This window comes from Anomalospiza imberbis, chromosome 5, assembly GCF_031753505.1.
Source record: "Anomalospiza imberbis isolate Cuckoo-Finch-1a 21T00152 chromosome 5, ASM3175350v1, whole genome shotgun sequence".
NCBI lineage: Eukaryota > Metazoa > Chordata > Aves > Passeriformes > Viduidae > Anomalospiza > Anomalospiza imberbis.
In genome coordinates this window covers 24448548-24470436 of record NC_089685.1, presented here as the reverse complement: position 1 = coordinate 24470436, position 21889 = coordinate 24448548, and the positions used below count along the sequence as shown (strand labels likewise).

General features: G+C 37.3%; 1 protein-coding gene across 2 annotated transcripts in view; it reads right to left on the bottom strand.

Annotated features, from left to right (window-relative positions):
- Positions 1-21092, bottom strand: part of TFEC (transcription factor EC) — a 127727-nt gene extending 106635 nt beyond the window's left edge. For both annotated transcript variants that reach the window (XM_068189921.1, XM_068189923.1), the window contains exon 1: positions 20975-21092. The gene's annotated coding sequence lies outside the window, so the exon portion shown is untranslated. The remainder of the gene's footprint in view (positions 1-20974) is intronic.
- Between the last annotated feature and the right edge of the window lie 797 nt (positions 21093-21889).

The window sequence follows — 21889 nt, the reverse complement described above, 5'->3', positions numbered from 1 at the left end:
TTTTCTGGAGCAACAAGACTTGCCCTTGTTGGAGGAGGATCAGACTAGGGAACATTTAAAACACATAGGTGCATGTGACTTAGTAGCACATAATTTGTGAAACCTCTCTTATCATCTTTCCTAGAAGAAAGCAAATGTTAACCTCAAAGAGGCAAGAAGGAAGACACAGGGAAAAATAGACATACACAGGCTTACTGACAGAAGCAAGGCAGGAGACCATGAAGATGATAAGATAGGTGAAGAGGCTGAAAGGGCTGGGACTAGTCAGCCTACAGAAGTCTAAATCCCTGATGGCAGGGAGTAAAAAGCATAGAGCCAGACTTCCCAGAGACAGGCCCAGGAGAGAGTAGGCAGAAATCAAAATAAAGGAAACTCCAATTAAATGTAAGAAAAACCTTTTTTTTACTGTTCAAACACTGGAGTAGGTTGCCTGAGGAGGTTGTGGAGTCACCATCCGTGGAGATATTCAAAAGTCCATGGACACACATCCATGGGCAGTGTGCTTTAGCTCACCTTGCTCTGAGCAGGAAGGTGGACTAGGTGATTGCCAGAGGTCCTTCAAATTAACCATTCAGTGATTCTGTGTTTTTTTAGTGCAAGTGAACCAGAGATACCATGAACAACTTCTGACACTGTGATAAATGCTCTGAATTTTTTTCCCTAATCATGCAATAATCCCAAGGAAGCTCTGTGTTTGGATTAAAACTATTTACCAGACAGGGAGAGGCTTTATTTTCCATCATAAAATTATAAAAAAACCTTGCAGTGTTGGAGAAGGATGATGTCAAGATTGGTGTGGCTTGTTCATAGCAATCCAAATAACCCCTACTAGGTTAGAGAGATGCACCAAATTTATGAAGATTCCTGTAGCTTTGGGAATAAATTTGCTCACAGCTAAAGAGAGCACACTTCAGCAGAAATAGGTTAGAATTTTGAAAGGAAAAAAATTCAATCCACTCTGCTGGAAAATTCCCATGCCTTTCTCACCTAAAATCTGGTGTTTATAATACAATCCCCATTTATTATAAGATCTTTTGACCAGATCCATACTAGTTAGGTCTAGATTTAAGGATGGAATATTCACCACAATTGTGTATGGTGTAAATAATTAAAGGGATTTTTTGCTCCACAAACTAATTTTACACCTTTACTAAGCCTCAAGCTTGTTTAAACCTTTCCTTCTGGTGAGAAAAAAACATGGAAAAGTGTATGACAAAACTGAGGAAGTATTGTAAATGCAGGTGAACCCGGTGGGAAGAAATGATGATGCTTGACTCCAGTTCAGAAGTCTGAATGATTTCTTTATTATAAATAAGGTATAATACATTAATATACTATATAAAAAGAAGATACTAAAGCTACAAACCTACTTGTTCTAACTACCATATCTAACTAACTCACAACTCGTGACCCTCTTTGTCAGAGTCCAGACACAGGTGGATCTGATTGGCCATCAGGCTCAAACAATCCTCACCAAAATCCAATCAAGCAATCACCCCAGGTAAACAATTCTCAAAACACATTCCACATAGGAAAAACAAGGAGCAGAAATAGAAATTGTTTTCTCTTTCTGTGCTGCTCTATGAAAAAATCCTGAGAGAGAAAGAAATGTGCTTGCCACAAGAAGTTTCTGAAATCTTCTTTTTCACTAGAACTACTAGAGTTCTTGAGGTAGCTATTGCACATGACCCAGAAAGGGTGCCAGCTGGACTAAGCAGCTGCCTGTGACTCCTCTGTAATGGTTATGTTTCCATGCTGTTTCCTTTAACTGCTGGGATAAAGGAGTACATTTTGTTTATGAATGACTGGCTCTAGGGAAAAATAAGTAGGTGTCACACTGTACATCAAAAATGTAGATCCTCGCTCAACTGCCAGAAGAGGTGACAGGTACATTGAGCATCTCAAGGAGAAAGGTTAAAGTGAAAAAAAAAAAAAAAATAAAGGCAATGTCATAATAAGGATATGCCAGAAATAATCTAATCAGAAGGACTTAGAAGAGTGTGGCTTGGTACATTTTGGGGTAGCTCTTTTTTTTTTTTTTTTATTTGCAAATAATAAAAGCATCCAAAGGTGCCCTCTTACTTGTTATGGGAGACTTGAATCATACACATAAAAGTTCTGCAAAATAATGTCGGGATGAGGAAAGTCTAGTGGGCTTTCAGAACATATTGAGGACAACTGTCATTTAGGAAGCTGGAAGAAGGCACTAAGAAGTTGAGACGTTTGAGGTAGAAAGTAATCTCGGTTAAAGTGATTACAAAACTAGGGAGTTCACAAATCTAAAAAAGGGAGGAATCACAGCAGGTGAATAAGGACAATGGAGACTAACAAAAAGCAGAATTCATCAGATTGAGGAAACTGGAAGGTGGGGTCTCTTGGGAAGTTATTCTAGGGGGGAAAAAAGACTGCAACAGAGTTCACAGTTACTGAAAGGGACTATATTAAAGATAAAATAGTAGACTCTCATGATGTAAAAGAAACATGGAGCACAGTAAGAAACCAACATGGCTCCATCAGAAGCTCTTTAAGAGACTAGAAAAATGAAAGAAAAAATCTAAATAGAAACAAAAATGTAATAAGAAATACACAAGCTGGAACAAGGACCTACAAGCATACATGAAAGACTATAAAGTAATAACATGCAGTGTAGGTGAAATTAACATGAACTTTATCTACCAAGAAACATAAAACTCAACAAGAAAACCAGTTTAGGAATGAGAGAACAGGCAGATAATAACACCTAGTACTTAACAAGGAAAGAAAGAGAACAGCAGATAGCAAAGGCTGAAAAGTTAGTATAATCTTTTGCTTCAGCACTCACAAAGGGTGGATTTGATCAGATACTGGTAGACAGTACACTTAGTAATGCTATTGGCACTGTTTTAAATACAATTCTTGCTCACAAAATACAGAAATACAGAGTACAAGTTGATACACTTTGGTAAATAGGTGTGTAACTACTCAAGAAAATGCACTCACAAAGTAGCTATTACAGTTATCTGCTCAGTTGTGAGAAGAAACCAAGTGACAGGCTGCAGACATCCATTGCAGACTGCATTCAGTAATTTCCTTAATGTCTTGGATGACTGACTAGAGAACATACTTGTCACATTTGCAGAGCTGTTCAAACTAGAACAGGTTAAAAATGTCCAGCAGAACTTGGTTTATTGTTTTAGTAATGTTAATAAACAAAAGGCACATCTTGAAATCAACATGGTAAAATTCAGTATAGGCTAAATAAAGTGCTAAGTAAGGAGTATTCAAGTGATAAATACAATAGGGAAATAGTTAACTATTCAGCCATATTGAAAAAAGGCTTTGGGCTTTCAGTGAATCAGACATTTGATTTAAGCCAAGAATGTGATACCATTGTAAAAAAATATTCAAGGACATAATTTTGAGGAGCATTACATGCAAGACACAATTGTTTAGTGTAGGAGACGTCACCTAGAGTGGAGTGCTCATTTTTGGGTACTGTAATGTAATAGAGATTACTTCTCCTTTGGGAACCAGTCCAATAGAATAATATAAAAGACAGAAAATATTACCTCCAAGAATCAGACATTTGATTTAAGACAAGAATGGGATATTTTAATCTGTTAAAAGAAATATTTGGTTTTATTAAAAAAAAAAAAATTAGAGGAAATACTCTTTCAGTATGTGAAAGGGCTTTAGAGATAGTATGAAACCCACTGTTCTTTTTGCCCTCTGCAGATTTGATAAAAGCTAAAAAGATTAGCTATCAGTAAGAACATTTTAATTTTTAAGATGGTTAAGTATTTGAACAGGCTACTTGGAAACATTCCATTTGATGTGTTAAGGAGTAGGTTTGATAAAGAGAATGACAGGGTCGAAAAATCCCCAGTACACTATGTGGTTGGTTTTCCCACTATTGTCCTATACTGATTACTCTATCTTGATTTATTATAGCAAGATTTCACTAGACTGCTGTTTCATTTATTCTTGAAAAAAATCTATGCAGCATCTCCAAAACACTTTACATCACGAAGAACATGAAGAAATTTGTAGTAACGATGGTCAGATTTTTCAGACCAATTAGCTAGAACACTAAAAATGAGTCTTTTAAACAGAACAGGGTAAAAAAAGTAGTGACTAGACAAAAATATAGTCAGGCTTTCCATATTTTAAGAGTTAAGAATTGCAGAGCCTTTTTTTCAACAGTTGCAAGTAACTTTCTTGTCAAGCAAGATTTTTCTTATTTTTCCAAGTACACAATTGATTATCTCCTTTGCCTCACAGCACTCTGCCACAACACAGTACTTCAACAAATCTGTGACTGAGAAATGTCTGGAAGTTTAGTCAAAATCTGAATTTAGAACACCTGGATTTTTTATGCTTTGCTACTCTAATTTTCATGTGAAAACTTTTCAAAATAACAAGTTCAGAAAATGTTGTCTTTTTTTTTATTGTCTAAGCCAGTCGTTTTTTTAAAAGGGCACAGATCTCCTATACAATTTCAATGTTTTAAAAGGGAACAGGCACGCCCCTGGGATAAGCACCTCAACTCAGTAAATCCCACCTATCCTACATGTGGCATTGAATCACTGAGTGCCACTTCAATAAACCAGTCCTAAAAAACTAACTTAATGTTTTTCATCTTTTGCAATCAGCACCTGATCGTGAATGTGATCCAAGCCACCCTTACTCCAGGGAATATATTTTATTTTGCTCGATAGAAACAAGATGCTGATGATGTATCATTGAGCAAATACCTTCATTCTCTGCAATGAGCTGGTTCACCCAATGCTGAAACTGAGTCTAGAAGGCAGCAGCACTTAATTACCTTTTTTCCATAAGGAAGAATGCATTGAGTAGCTTGTCTAAAATCTCATCAGTCTGAGAGTGAGAATTTAAGCCTTTCTGTTTTCACAAAGACACATTAGTCTTGAGTCCTCATAACACTAGCAGGGGAGTGAACAGCTTGTTTAGCCTCTACCTTCACAGTGTCTCCAATTTCATGGGCAGTTTCCCCAGTAACTCAGACAAGAGTTAGGAAGTCTGACCTTGGACATCACCCAGAGAAAACCACCTGCTTACAGGACTGACTTCTGTTCCCTTTGATTTAATGGAAGGACAGACTCTTCTATTAAAGAGGTCAACTGATCCAAGAGGGACTCTGCCTACAGCCAGGAAAAAATCTCTGGTGCGATTTTGTCTAACAGAGGATGAATTTTTTTCTTTTCTAATCCACTCACACACGTACCCAAACTATTCCTGGTTCAAGTGTAGTTTCATCAGAGGTATAAATTAAACTCTCTCAGTGTGAAACATCTGAAAAAGTCCCCAAAACATAGTATTTAGCTACTTAGTGATGCCAATGGGCTGGTTCTCACAGGAGTAAGAGCTGGACTTCAGTAGTGTATGATTTAGCTATATGATGCAGAATCTTGGCAAATCTTACATTTCTCTCAGGCTTAAAATCTAATTGAAATAACTGTTAGACCTTCACTACAGATTCTTCCTCCAAAGAGGCTTTTACTATTCACCCAGGACCTGAAGAATGCAGAAGGGAAGATTTCAGAAAACAATTCCTGTAAACAAATAGCAGATAAAGGAACAGTTTATCACAATTCCATAGATTCCAATACATAAAAAATTGAGTATCTTCTTTTGCTGATCTTACAGTAGAACTCCATAGTAATAGTGCCTGACCACAGACAGTTCTCAGTAGTCTCTGGAAAACAGTAGTCAGGACTGTTGAGAACCTTGCTAGTTCAATTGCTCAATTTGTGGGAGAGAGGAAGGACACTCTTCTACAATTCTAAGGGAGTAAATTTTACTCCTGCTTATGGACTCCCTCAATCTACTTGCCTTCTCGAAGACTGCTTTTTAGGATAACTTCCCAATGGCTAAGGCTCTGGGCTCATGTACATTTATTTGACTTTTCCCCTTCAGAATTTTGCCATTCTGAAGAACGACCTCAAAAACTCTATGCTAAACTAAAAATCTGTGGCACCTTTCTCTTTATCCAAAGATCTCTTGATGCACTGAGAATAATATAATATAGACTGAGTAGAATAGCTTGAATGTTACCTCCAAGGAGTTGCTGTTTCCTGATTCTCTCAGATTTCAGACTCAGAGTAGCCCAGTTCTTCCTTGAGGTGGTTGCTACACAAGCTGGGTTTCCACGTTTCTTTACACAGACATTACTAAGTGTCCCTGTCTGAAACTACTGCTGCTATTGACCAAAAACATAACTCTCTTTCACCAACAGAAATGCAAATCAGCATATATTGGTGGTGTACTACTTCCCTACAGGTCCTTGGTATGGCTCAGTTTAGCTGCATCCCATATTGTGGTTTTCTACATGGCAGGGGAGTTGGAACTAGCTGATCATTAAAGGTCCCTTGTAATCCAAGCTATTCCAGAATTCTAAGATCATACCATAACACCTGCTCTCCCATGCATTCTAGTCTGAAACTTTGCTCGGAACTAGGTGGTTTCCTTGGCTTTGGCTCCTAAAATCAGTCTCGGACTGCTTCCATAAGAAGCAACTTAGCATATTGCAAGCCTACCTGTACACACCTGTGTGGGTTTCTTTCTAAGTGAATTGAGTATTTAAGTGTAGTGAGATAGATGGAAGGATGGTTATTGTGTTTCTTAAATATTATTTGGCCTGTCCATAATCATAATGGCATGTCACTAATTGTTTTGATGGCACTCCCAAGTAGCTTCTAAAACCTACAGGCTCCTTCAATTGGCCAATCTCAAGGAACGCCGCTCTCATTGATGTCCTTGCAAGTCAATATCCCACTGCCTGGATATTTAAAATTGCCCTAAGAAAGACTCAGGATTCTGAATCTATGTTTGAAGTAGTCAAAGTAAGCATTTTTCTTGCTAGTATGGCAGTACAGTTCCAAAACCAAGTTGAGTTGTAAGGTCATATAAAAAATGTCAAAGATGAAATGTAATAACATTGGTAGTATGAGTAGTACAAATCCACTTAATTGAATGCTTTAATTCTAAAAAGCCTAAATTCTATTATTCTATTTTAAGAAAGGAATGTTAGAGCTACCTGTACATACTTCTTATAACATCTTCCATCCCAACATCTCAAAATTAATAAAATAGTTGGCAAAAATATCTGGCAATTATTTGACAAACATTATCTTTGTTTTATGTTAGGCAAGGAATCCAAAATAAATGTAAGCAATTTACTTGTCAGATAAATTAAACAATAGGGGAAAAAAAAACCTCCTACATCCATAATGAAATTAAATTAATTATAAAGTATTATTTAAAGACAACTATGAAGACACAATTGAATCTTCTACAAATACGAAACAATTTTATTTCATCCAGAAACTTTTAATTTAGGGTTTAAAGAGAGTGAGTTTCTGTTCAGTCGTGAAAGTCCTGATTTTGATTTTAGAGCTACAGCATTTTTAGTATTTTACTTTTTCTCCACTAGATGTCCCCAGCCAGTCACAGTACAGTTGGCTTTCACTGATCGGATATTCGTAACCTGAAAGGGTAGGGATTTCCTTTGAAGTGCATATTATTAAGATATCATGATTAATGACTTTCACGCTAGAGTTCATTTTATGTGGAAGATTAGCAATACACAGATCCTTAAGAAGAACACAATAATTTAATTCTGTGCTTAAGATATAGCAGTTTCCCAATTTAGGAAGAAATTAAGAATCATGTATGCTTTCTTCTCTGAAAACATTTAAGTGATCAGAGTCTTAAAACAAATTAAATTCCTTGTTGTACAAATCCTTCTATATCAAAAGGGAAGCCCTAGCAGTTTTTTTTTTCCTCTCACTCAGTTACTTTCAAAGGATGTGTAAGAGTTTTGCAGAGCCCTTCACAGCTGACTGAGCTAACAGTAGGAATCTTGCCTAATTTGAGTTTTAATGGATCTTTAAGGTAAAATGAGACCAAAATCTGGAATGACTATAAATATAATTTTAAACCTTTGCCACCACCCCAAAATTTAGCAGGTTGGAAACAATACTTTCATATTAGACTTTTTAGGCAGGTAAACTGAGCTAGAACTAATTTTGCCTTTTGTGACATGCAGCAAGCTCTGCGAGGCTTTCAGGCTGTGCAACCCCTCAGCTGTAAGCACAGCCACAGAGGAGCACTGCAGAGGACTGATGTGCCTCTCATTTGGAGGGATGCAATAAGGATTTGTAAAAGGAAACGGGGTCTTAAACTAGAACCATTTAGCAGCATGTTTCTGACGCTCAGGGGATCAGCTAAAATGTTAGTGCTGTCTACATAAGCAGCTTCCATACCAGAGAGAAAGAAAAACCCCAAAGTACTCTGCAACTCACTCGTTCCTGGGAGTTATGATAAACACTGACTAGGGGCCCGCAACCGTCCAGTGGTTTCAGCAGCAGAGCCACCAGGACTCACAGCGACAATGACATCATAATTTTGCCAATACAAACAATTAATAGATGTAAGAAATAGCGAAACAAAGCCCAGTGCCCTTGTTGCCATCCATTTGTTACAGTTAGTTAGGTAACTTTGTTACTTCCAGAACTCAAGTCAGATAATCTTTGCTACCAGGGGACTTCGGGGTTTTTTGTTTTTTCTTTTGTGTAAAAGGTTTGAAAAAATCTTATAGCGGAAAAATGGGAGTCTTAAAGGTGAGTTGGCTGAGAAGGCTGCTGAGAGGCTTTTTTCTTGTTTTTTATGACAGAAATCTTGCAGGGTTTGTGTAGGGTTTGATTTTGGAAAGAAAGACAATTAAGAGCCTAATTTGCAGGTGGTTCCTCTCAAGTTTTTTTCTCTGTAGCCCTGATGATCAGTACTTTCCCAAAACAAGAGATGGTGAAAAAACAGTATTACAATACTCTGAGAAGCAAACACCAAGCAGTAAAAAGTAGAGTAAAAGAGAATAGAGACAAATATTTTCAAAACTTTCAGTTGTTTTCTTTCTCTTCATGGAGAAAAGCAACAAAGGAATTCCCCTGTGCCAGTGAAAGTCTTCACTGACCCCACTGCAGCAGCTTTCCCGTCCCCTTATGAGCATCTGGCCCACAAGGAGTTCCCGACTGCTGTCATCTGCAGTAGTTTGTGCCCAGGCTTTGGCACTAAACTCAGGAGTCAGCCTGAATTTTCACTGTTTGAAAACTTTCCCACATCTCCCACTTATGCAGCTCTGTGGCTTGGCCTCTGGGCTGCACAGGGGCAAGGCAGGGATGGGGACTGGGGTCTGGCATGTTTTCAGGACAGATCAGAGCTGCCCTGGCTGGGCTGCCAGGCTGTGGGACAGGCCTGGGGAGGCTGCCACCCCTCCACCTGCCCTCGCTCCCACCTTGCACCACAAGGATACTGGGAGCAGAGCTGCTCCTGCTCCAATCACCCTGCCTCACCAAATGGTTTCACCCTCCCACAGCAACATGAAGCCTCAGTTGCTTCTTGCTTAGGCAGAAAAATCAAACAGAGGAACATAGATGCCACAAATATCGTTGAAAAGGTAGCGACCCTCGCTAAACATAGGCCAGATGCAATTCCTGGTTCTTTTTCGTTCAATCCTGTGTGCCTTTAACAAATGGGGTAATGCAGTGCATCCTCTTCTACACAGAGTTAGCTGCAGTCAGCACATTGTGAAGTACAATCAGTTTGATGCTTTTCACTTAGGCCTCAAGCAAATTAAGCCAAACAAATTGCGATAAATGGCTTGGGCATTAGTCCAAAAGTCAGCAACAATTTTACTGCTGGCTTCCTCTGTTACCTTCAATTCCCTAAAGAGCTGCGTCTCTCAGCATCCCTGACTGCAATGCAGAGACAACATGCAACTGTCCTAATGCTGTGTTAGTCTGTGAGAGAGTATCAGCTTCTAGGAACTAGTCTTATTTATGTATTCTTACCGCACCTTACGTTGGCTAACAAATAGAATGAAGTTACCACGGAGTCAACGTTGCCCTGAATAACGTGCAAGGGTTGACTTTTGCCTCCTCTCTACTCTAAAATTCATAGAAGCATCCCAATATGTCCAAAACGAGAGCTGAGGTGTTTGATTGTCTGGATTTTGTCCAAAACTAGGCCAGAGTATCTGAATTAACTCAGTGCAAAATTTGCGTGACTTTTTTTTTGTGGTAGAATAGTGTTCAGAGCGCTCAAAATGTAACTTGCACACAAGAGATGTATGACAATGTAAAAGGAGAACATTTCCTCCCTGAAGTTCACGTGGTAGGCTGACTAAAGCTCTCTGGGGGTTCCCCTTCTGCAGACATCAAGCAGTGGAAATATTGCCAAATATATCAGATCATCTCTTTTTTTCTACCCTTTCCTGTCTGCAGACAGAAGTCCCCTTTGATACCCCGTGGAGTTTATCTGGTGGACAAGGTAAAAACCTCAGCTTTTCTTTTTGTCATGTTACATTCATAATTTTTTCCCTCCACATTCCTAACTTCTCTGCTTTGTCTTCTCCCTATTAGAAAGCCATGTGCTTTCTCAGTGGTTCAAGTGTCCTGATACCATAAAGACGGGAAAGTCCATTGACTACCTAAGCCCACTCATTATCCTCTTCTACAGAGTTGAGCTCTGCTTTATTTATCCTTCTCATCTTTTTCCAGACTACATTCATCTTGCTGAAAGTTCATGTGTGGTCTAAGCTCGCCATCTAGGCTCCTTAATAGAGACATAGAAAATGATTCATTTCATGTCTGTTTTAAAACTTCAGGGGATAAAATTACTCACCTTGGGAGGAGTTTTTCTACTTCTTATCCCCCCATCCTCTCAAAAGGAAGTCTAGACAAAAGTTTAGACTGAATGCTTAACACACTTTGATGAAAATTAGATGGGATGAATTTCAGTCCCACTTACCAAAACCTTCCCTTTAAGTAGTTGCTCTGCTCCTCCAACTAGTAGTTTGGAAATCGCAGAGGCATTTCAAGGAGCCTCAAAAGGAAGGAGGCATGTCATGATTTATAAAACCTGCAAAGGAGTTGATCCACTGAGCCAAAAAAAGGACTGGAAATACTAAACAAACATCGGAAAAGGTAAGTGTGGCCTGTCCTGTCTGTGCCTCAGCAAAAGATATGATGTCTGGAAAAAGGGGATACATTACTTCCAAGAACATCACCACGTCACCATTCAAAAATTACAAGTTAGAAACCAAGAAAACACTAAGTTAAATTTCACCCTAATAAAGGACATTCAGATTACCATAACTCACGACAGGCCAATTAGATAACACTGCGTTGAATTTAAAGTCGTGCACAGATTGATGTACACATACAGATCCAGGGTCCTGGATGAGGAACTTACAACCTGAGTTCAGTTTGTATAAATATGTGACATATATATAAGCCTAAGGCCTTTCCTGCAGGAAACTCAAAGAATGTTTTACTTTATCCAGAGGTCATGAAATAGGAGAAGGGGGTCTTTCCTTACAATTTGCTGAACCAGAAGAATTTTTGTACTTACATAAAGGCAGTTGGGAATATAACTTACCATTTGTTATTTTTAATTTCCCATATTGAAACAGTATAAACAAATGAAATAAAAGTATTATTATGAACATGTAAGGAAGGTGGTAAATACCTCATTTTTTTTGTAATTGGTATTTTGTTCAGTATAAACACTTGTAGTGAGGGTGTTTTTAAAAGTCCCAATTATACTTTTAATAAGGATTCCTAACTACACTCTTGTGGTTAAAACAGTATTATTTCATGATGTTATGAGACATTCAAGTGTATTATGGCACAGAGTTCAGATGGGATTTGGTGGGTTTCCCTTTAGACTCCACAGTTTTATTCTATCTTTTTGTAACTCTTATGGTTCTTGAAAGATGAAACTCAAAAAACCATGCTGTGCATAGGATTTTAATGAACTTTCCAGAAAAAAAAATGTTATTAACAAAACCTGAAAGATGGTCTGAACCAACACTCTTTCTCCTAGCAGATGTTTTGATCATGGATATAAGAAGCCCAGATTCAGGAATACTCTTCATCAGTTGTACAGAAGTTGGCAAAATTTTTCTGTGTCTCTCACTCATAAGTATATGTTTAAGTGTTAGGGAAACTGAAGGACTCTGAATTTTATTTTCTGGAAAATACATCATTTAAAATTAAAGTTTAGGCTTTAAAAAAATGTATTTCCCTTGAAAGTTCAATTTCAACAGCTCGGTTAGTTACCTCGCTAGGGGTTTCTCCCACATATAATTCTCTTTTCCAAGATAAAATCTATCAGACCACCAGATGTTCTGCTAGACCTCAGGAAGGCCTCAGACCCTGTATTAAATCATTACAATCTGGGAACATGTTAAAAAGATTAATTTCACACTTTTTTCCTCTTTTTTTTGGATGGAGATAAAAATATTCCCAATAATTAAAAGCAGTGAAGAAGAAATGACAGTAATCATTGGGAGCTGCAAAAAGAAGTCCTCAAAGACAAAAATAAATGCTTTTTTGAAAGGCATAGCACAGAGAAAATCCTTATAATGCTTGGGATCATAATTGCTCATTTTAAGGTATGCAACACAAAAAGTCCCCCAGGAATATTGCTGAAATCTGCAAAGTGCTACAGATCAGAATAATAATCATAACACCGACATAATAATAACAACAACAACTTAAGATTAACTTCTGAGATGTACAAAATCTAACTTGGAGGGAGCAGCAACCTTCCAACACAATCTTACACATTTTGTATTTTTTGCACAATCCCACACATTTTACATTTGTTTTTTACTAAAACAACAAAGGAGATAGAGCTCAGGCTTTCCTAATGATCAAAGAACACAGAATGACAGTGATCCCATATCTCAGTACTGAAATATAGATCTGCCTGATTACTGTCACATAGCATCAGCACCTCTCGGAGAATTGCTAGTAGAGTGGAATAGTAAAATTCTCATCATTGAGCATTTCAGCATACATAGAATTCTACCCACTACTGAAAAATCTTTACTGAACTCTGAAGAGTATAAAGTAGCCATCAGTACAGTCAAAGTAAAATGTAAAAACCTGCACTCATCTATTACATCAGATCATGTAGATTAAAATGCACAGCTACAGAAGTACTTCAGGTAACAACTGTTCAAAAATCATGTCTATCAAGAGGACTCTTTGGTTGAGGTTCAAGATTAAGAGACACCAGTCTGAGCACCTCTCTGAAGAAATCCTCACTGCATTAGGTCTCTAAGCTTCCATTACAGTCAGTGATTTCAAGGCAGCAACACAAGAGTAATTCAGTTCCCATGGGAAGAAGCTGGTCAGTTCAATCACTCTCCTTGCGATTCTGACCATATTGACCAGATATCCACGGAGATCAAGCAAGTCTAGCTCACAGTTGGACACAAAGTTGTGTGAATCCCAGAGCAAATCCCATCTCTTTAAAGGATTTTTAAACATGATATTATGGAACTTCCTGAGTAAAGCATATCTTAATTCTGTTCCATCTGCTTCCACTAAGAATCAGTCTGGTCCCTGGCTTGGAAGAACTAAAATGCTGTATGCAATTGATCTTCTTCTGCCTTTTGTGTATGAGACAATATATTATTTAATTGCAATATCATATCATTTTCTCTCAAAACCCTGTTTGAGAACAGAAACAGCCTGATGGGACACATGATAAAGGAGAATTTAGACACTGCACACTTTTTTGAGATCTCCTTCCATGGTTCTCATATGCTTTACAGAACCTATTTGGGAATATATATCCCATTCTTTGCTATCATATTCTTCAATGAATACTCTCTCTACTTCTCATTTTTTTGTAGGCAAGTCATTTTTTTTCCCTCTGATTCTAATTCAAAGTATCTGAGAAACAATTTTCATGTAGAAGCTGGATACCACAGTTCAGCCACAACACTATGAAAAACAGACAGGAGGGAACTGATCTGTGATGCATTCTTAGACTTAGAAATCACTGACTTCAATGAAAAATGGCAGTAATCACGCTGAGAGAAGTACTAAGTCTCTAGAAGTGATTTCTAAAAATTTCTTCTTCTAAAAAACTCTCTAGAACTGATTTATTTTTATTGAGAAAATATAAGATGTTATTACAGTGCTCCAGCAGCTCTTCACGACCTCCTCAGGCTGCTGAGGCTGAAACCAACAACCCATTACTACCCAGAAGATTGCCTTAACCACACCACAAATTTTCATCCCATGTTTTACACTAAGAGCTCAGCCAGGCCCACTGATGAACATTGTGAGAAGGAGGGATAGAGGTCTTGGGACCCAACTCAAGGGCCTGTTTCTGCATCATGGATTAAATAATCTGTGGAGAAAATGTTCAATTGGTTTGCTTGGCAGGGACTAGCCATTGTTGCTGTCAGGAAAAAAAAAAAAAAAAAAAAACACCAGACTTCTGAAGCCCAGTCTTAGCCACTGCTCTTCCATCATTTATAAGCACATTTGGCTCCTACTCTAAAGTACTTCAGTAGCTTCTGCCATATTAGAATGATTTCATAGAAATTTTTAATCCCTTTTTCAAGTAAATGAACACAAAGACCTATAAATAAGTTTTAAATTACTGTCTCTATCACACACTGCTGTGGAGGACATAAAATCTCCTGGGAGTTTGATCTGTGTTAATTAAATAAAAAAAAATTTCCATAAGGTCTAAAGCATGCTTAATGAATTAACATGGAGGCCCCATTGAGCAAAAGCCTTTTAAACTCTGGTGAAACAAATCAACCCACATTTTATTATTATCCACTTAACAAATTTAATCTGTTGCTTTATATCATGTGAGACCAGTTTTTCGTAAATGCTAATTAAAACTATTAAAAATGGAAATCTTCTTCTAAGGGGCTTATGCAAAGCGTGAATATTGATGCAAAGAGATAGGCCTGTTTGTCGTTCTGAAGGCAAGATAGTGCTTCTGCAGTAACCAGCTGTGCTTGGGAAACCTGCTGGGAGTGAGCACAGGCACCTAGAGCTATTTGAAGCATGAAGAGGCTACAAAAAGCACCCTTCAAAGGGAGCTGCTATTGCCATTTCACTGACAGGGTAGCACCAGTTTGATGAATGCCATCACACTTGAACCACAGAAAGCTAGAGAGAGGAAAACCAGCAAAAACAAAAAATAAAGCACCTCCTGGTTTGAATCCTTAGAGTCCATACATATTGAAGGCAATGTGTTGATACTCTGTAACTTGGCCCATGATTGATATATGTATGGGAAAAGTGATGCTTATGGAAAAGACTGGAACAAAGTCGGGTAGGATGCTCAGGGAATCCCAGGGAATAACCCTCCCAGGAAGCAGCAGAAAGTTAGAGAATTCACAGGCACACAGGCCTTCTTTAGTAACTGGTTTTAATCTGCCAGGTTTGTTTTTTTTTTTTTTCCAAGCATGGAATGAGGAGCACATGCATATGATTGCGGCCAGATTTTCCGCTGTTAGATCCTAAACAAGATGGCAGATTAGTAGGTAAAAACATGAAAAGAATATAAAAGGTTCAGAGTTTTTAAAAATCTGCATGAAGTTTATGTAAGCAGACTTTAAATCTTGCATTCTTTACACAAATACCTGACCTTTTCAGTTTGTCTTGCACATGCAGTAATTTTTCTATTTTTTATTTAAGCTCTTTAGACTAAATTTCCCAGCATTTCAACAAAAATCAGAAAAATTAGAGCCTCTCATTCACAAAATCATGGAAAACAACAACTTGAATTTCCACCAGGAAATCATCTCACCCATTCCCCAGATCTGCAATGTGATAAACTGTATCCATATTATTCCTGATGGATGTTTGTATAATATTATTTTTAAAAGCGCCAGTAAAAGAAATATCTACATAGAAAACTAGACACTTATCAGTGGCAACATGTGCAGGCCTTAGCCTACACATAAGTTCAGTTTTTATTATTATCTTTTTACTATGTTTACTAAACTAGAAGTCACTTGCTTTTATTTTATGTAATATTCATATCATATATGAAATTATATGCACACATTAAAATTTGCATCTTACATAGCAGTACTGTTATATTTATAATCTTTATAATTATATTTATAACATGAAAATTCCCCTGCCTATTCAATTTTATTAGACAAATATGTCTATTAGAAACAGTGTTTTTTAGAAGCTGCATATCATGATTTTAAGACAGTGACTATTTTCTTTTAATCTCAACTACTCTAACAGCATGCAGACCTCCAAACAATATTATTCCTCTATAAATTATACTTGCTATCTCACTTTGCATTAACACATGCCACACTATAGAATAAATAACCTAAGTTTACCAAAAGGGGCTGGCACATGTTACTGGCAAATGTGATGATATTTTATTCAGTTGAGGAAAGACAGCTCTGAGTCATTCTCACTCACATGATGTTCAAGTGCTCACACACAAAAAATACCATACACAACTTTTTACCCCAGAGACTTATACTTCAAACATCTTAGATCTGCACTTTCACTCTGCTTTCACTTTCTGTCAACATAGCACTCTGGAAAGTATTTGCCAACATGGAATCCTGCCCTCAACCCGGTTTCAAGAGAGATTAAGTTGCTTCAGCAATTCCAATATAATATCTTTTTCTCCATCAGTGGATTCCTTATGTACTTTCAAATGAGGTCATTGTCTCCCCCCTTTCCCCTAAAACTTAGTCAGAATGGGAAAATACAAAAACAAAGGAGTGTGATAGCTGCAGTTGCAAAAAGAGTTTCCAGTGAATGGGCCATATCCAGGACACTGAAAAAGTGACAAAATGCCACCTTTATCACATCTTTCTGATTGTGTGTCATAAGCAGGTGAGACATCTGAGAAGACAGAAAAACTCATAGCAGTAAAACTGTTGTAATCAGGAGAGGAGAAAACTGAGTCATTTCTGAAAAGCCAGTAGTCAAGTTCTGTCTTATTTTCAGTAGGACTATTTGGAAGAAGGGAAAAAAATAAATAACTATAAATTAGCATTTTGCATCAGTAATAATGTTGCAAAAAGGAAAAAAAAAGGTCAACCTACAGGAAAACAATGAGGTATTATCAAACTTAGAAATTTAACTATGACGATATTAATTTCAAAAAAAGCAATGGGAGTATTTAGGCAAGAACATGACAATGACTTCTAAAATGGCAGAATGACTTGGAAGTGGCAGAGTGAAAGACACAAGTCAGTGCAAACAGACATCACCCTTAAGCTCAAGTGATAAAATAAAACTATCATAGATATTTCTTCTATTATTAACTAGAGAGTGGTACCTGGTCAGTAAACAGCTGTTCTGTTTGGACTACAGCATTCACAGTATGGAACAACCACAATCAATTTCCACATTGGGTAGCAGGCACATACAACACATTTGGTTCCTAACACAGTCACTGAGAATTTTGAGAGCAGTTGAACAAAATACATAAAGTTACAAAAAAATAAAGAAAAACTGGTATTTCATCAGAAAAGAAAATGGCATGCATATACCGGGCTAAATGCTTTGCATAAGGAAATTACACTTTTTTTTGTTTCTATTTATATACCTTTATTTATGAAAACTGAGTGTAAAATTAGGCTAAAGCAAAATGGTAATGTTAAAATCTAGGCTGCAAGATAAACATATCTTATGTACATATTCACAGTTTATCATTATGCTATTTTATTGCATAAGTCAGGCAGCACCTATGCATAAAATAACTTTTTTTCCTGGCTTTTCTTCTCCCTTCCAGACCCTTGATGTCTTTCACTTTCCCACCTTTTCCATATATTACCTTACCATACAAATGCCTTAGTCTTACAAAGAATGCAGCACCTTTTTTTTTTTTTTTAATATTCTCAGATAAGCAAAGTAAATGCAGAAACTTATTGTGTTAGACTGCAAAAGTTAGAGTGAAAAGGGTCACAAAGGTCCCAAAACAATGGTGAGTCATTCAAACACAACATAGAGATAATCTTATGGAAAAACATACTGACAAAAATGTGGTTAAGAAAAAAAAAATTAGTCCACACAAAAATAACAAGAAAAAGAATACCATTTTGGAATTCAAATACATGAAACTAAAAGAGCTTCTTATATCTACATCAAACTTCATTTTTACATTAGCTCTTTAGCATTCAGTCCTGCAATAATCTCTTCTCCAACTAACAGCACAGATTTTTTTCAGGTCAATGCATACATAACCCTTCTTCCTTCTTACACAATAAGGACAAGGCTTCTGGTCATTGAGGATAAGCAAAGAGAAAAGTAGGATTCATGACACTTCCCACCCAATGCTCTTTTCAAAGCCATAGAGAGCTGGATGTGCTGCACCCTATACACATAAGGAGATGATATATGTATTCTGCGCCCACACACCTATATATTGCCTACTTCTGCCTATGCAGTTCCAGGTACTCAATCCACATCACAAGCTGGGTGACACTGAGCTCAGTGCTGACACGACGCGCACATGCACAAAAATGGCAGGGAGGACAACAATGTCCATGCAGGCTAAACCTCCCTGGCCATGGCACACACGTGGAGGGGCATCTCCACTCTGGGAAGATCAAACCCTTGGATGCAAGACAAATTTCCTTTTTGGAGGCCAAGTCCCCACTCTAGACTCCAGGACTTATTTCCCCGGTAGGAATTGATGGAGAATCATAACTACATTTAGGGTCAATTTTAAATGGGCATGTTTAAACATCACATGTCTTGCAGTATGTTGAAAGAATTTAGATCCCCCTTTCTTTATGTCTAAAAATACGCAGTGACATTTGAAAGAAGGAAGTACGGTCCAAATATAGATGTGGGAGATTTCAGTATTGTCATCTTGTGCTGCTAAAAACTGTGATAAAAAACCAAACACCCATTGTTCCATATACAGAGAGCCATTACCAGAAACTGAGCAATTACAGAACACTGCATATCTTCCACACATTCTGGGCATGGTTTTGATGTCTTTGTTCATGTTTAACAGTGCTTCACTTCTTGAGTAGCTCCACTTATGTCATTAATAGCACTCATGTAATATGAATAAACATAGCCTAAAGTTGCATTATTTTTAAAATTCTTCCATTGATCTTTTAAAACATAAGGAGATATAAATACATCCTTCCTTGTGGGTTTACTTTGGAAGTAGTCTCCTTTCAAGAGTAAATAAATTGAAAAAATCACTGATAATTTTTTAGCTGAGTAAAATAATAAAATTGTTACTTTGGATCGTGGTAAGGTATGTCATGGAAAGATAATGCTTTTCAGATGCATTGAGAAGCTAAAAATTATAGCTATTGATTAAAAAATAAGTCAAGTACTTTGGAAAATATGGGGGAAGTGACTGCTATTAGAAAAGAAAAACCATCTCAGATTGCTTTTTGAAAGCAATTATAGAATTTCATAATAAACTGTTGAATGTGTATATTTTTATGAGACATCCCATTCTAAGGACACTCTGGGGGCAGTAGCATGTTTATAGGCTTCCTGCCTCTGTCAAATTTGCAGAACCTGAATGGCAATAAAACATCAATTTTGGGGTTGTGGTTAAGGGGTGGAGGGGAAGCTGGATTGGTTTTTTTTAATAACAGAGTTTAAGTTTAAATTGACCAAAGAAGAATCAGGACCTCGTTACCTCCTCCACATCAGAGGTTTTATAGAACAAGCTTTCATTTGATTTTTTCCTGTCTTTTATCTAGCTTCAGCTATTTCTTTCAGCTTGAGAAACTTCTGACAGTCAGAGACTACTTTCCTACTACCTTGTATCCAGGCCAGCTATTACAAGCAGTAAATAACACAATGTGTCTGTCATTATGCCATTCTAAAACTTCTGACCAACATCAGCAAGAATGATGCAACTTTATGTCCTGCATTTATACCTACCTACTTGGCTACCACCCTCTTGTAGCCAAGAGGTGAGAGGAAGTCAGCGTGCCAGAGTCTAGTTGAGTATAAAATCATTACAACAGATTCTACATCTTTCAAAAGCCCACAGAAGATTTGCTGTTCTTTCATCAAAAGTACAACAAAAAAGAAAGATAAGAGGGATCTAGGCTGATTATCTATCCTTTCACCTCCACAGTATAAGTTATATGTTGCTGGAAGTATTTCCTCCAGAAAAACTCAGTTGGAGAAGTGTAGCCCCAAAGACGGCACCAGAGCTTACAGAATCATAGAATGGTGCAGATTGGAAGGCATCCGAAAGATCATCTAGTTCTAACCTCGCTGCCCTGAGCAGGGACACCTTGCACCAGACCAGGTTGCTCAGAACTCCATTCAAGCTGTCTTAAACATTCTAGGCAACATTCTCAGGGCAATTTGTGCCAGCATCTCACCACCCTCACAGTAAACAAATTTTTCCTAACATCTAATCTAAACCAATTCTGTGTAAATGTAAAGCCACTCCTGCTTCTTCTGTCCTTGCAAAAAGCTTGAACAGGATTGAGCCATCAGCCTTGACCCAGCTGCAGAATGCAGCGGACAGCAGCACAAGAACAGCCACAGCTTTCTCTCGTTGCTCTTCCCTTTTCTCACCCTCAGCACAGAAGGGGATGCACAGCTGGAGTGAGGACAAGAAGCTGACTCAGGCCTGAGCATCAGCCAGAACCGAGTATTGAGGAGTGCACCTGCACACACTGCTGCAACTATGATTTCTAGAGCATACATCTAAGAATGTGATTCAGCCAAGAACAGAACTGTGTCTGAACACCAACCTTTGGAAACACTACAATAGCCATGTACTAACATCAATGTACTCAGCATACCACATGCAAAATTTATACATAATATGGAACTTCACAGCATCTTCATAAAAGAGAGAAACACATCGGTGTAGACGTTACTCTCTCCTTTAACACATTAGTTTTCTCACTTCATTAGCTCCTTAAACTATGATACAAAGCATTTTATGGCAATAAAATTCTTTTCCTGTTTGACCAATACAATGACCTCCAGCCAATTCAGAACATCTCTGGACATCACTGTAATACAAGCACATAACTGAAAAACATTTTAGCTGCCACAGCTTGCTGCAGTGAAGTTATCTCTTTTGATTTTAATCAGTAATATATTTCAATCATTAATATCTGTTTTCTTGTTTCTATTTCTTGGAGAAATATTCTGAAAAATATTACCTTCAGTAATGCTGCAGGCACATTATTTGCTGTATGCATTTTCTGTATTGGCTTTTCAGACAGAACGTGTTCTCTTTCAGTTCTAAATGACTTTGTCTTGCCTTAGACAAGGGCATGCTATATAAACCAAAGTGACTTCCTCTTTCTTACAGAAAACTTGTTCCCCATTTATTAAACAGAGATGTTAAATGATGACTAATATATAAGTGTAACTATTTTGACTACTGTCAGCCTCTCAAAGAAATGCCAGGATATTACTTTAAGATTAGAAACAAGAAATATTTATAAAATATTTCTCCTCTAACATAATTCTGATAAGGAGTCCATGAAAAATAGCACAGTATCATTTAGCAAGTGTCCAATGCTGCATATGATAAAAAAACTAATACATGTGTTAGTCTAACAAACAGCAACACTATTCAATACCAAAACAAATGTAAAGGAATACAGCTGATCACTATTTTCTTACAAGGTCTACTGTACTTACAAAAATTAAATATGTTACTATTTTAATAGCATTTTTTGTATCTTTAACCACTTAAAGTGTTGCAGCAAATCAATACACACTTTGTGTCATTTTCCAGACAATAATATTTTATCGATTTTTCAGTAAAATGTGGATATGCCTAACAGGCATTGTGATGGTTAGATACAGAAAATAACAATTGCAATTTCATTATTAAAACTCAGGATGCAAAACATATTTCCTGCTCTGCAAATGGCTCCAAATCCAATTTTTCCTCTATTGTATTTGGTGATGAAATATATTTTTTGTCTATATGAGTTTTAGATGTTTTTCTAACCAATTCAGGAGCTTTCAGGAAATGAACTCTATATGTCAAGTCTCATTTAATCACTAACTTGATGTCTACTGCACACAAAAAAGGCATCTCTGACTAGAGAAAGACTAATCAC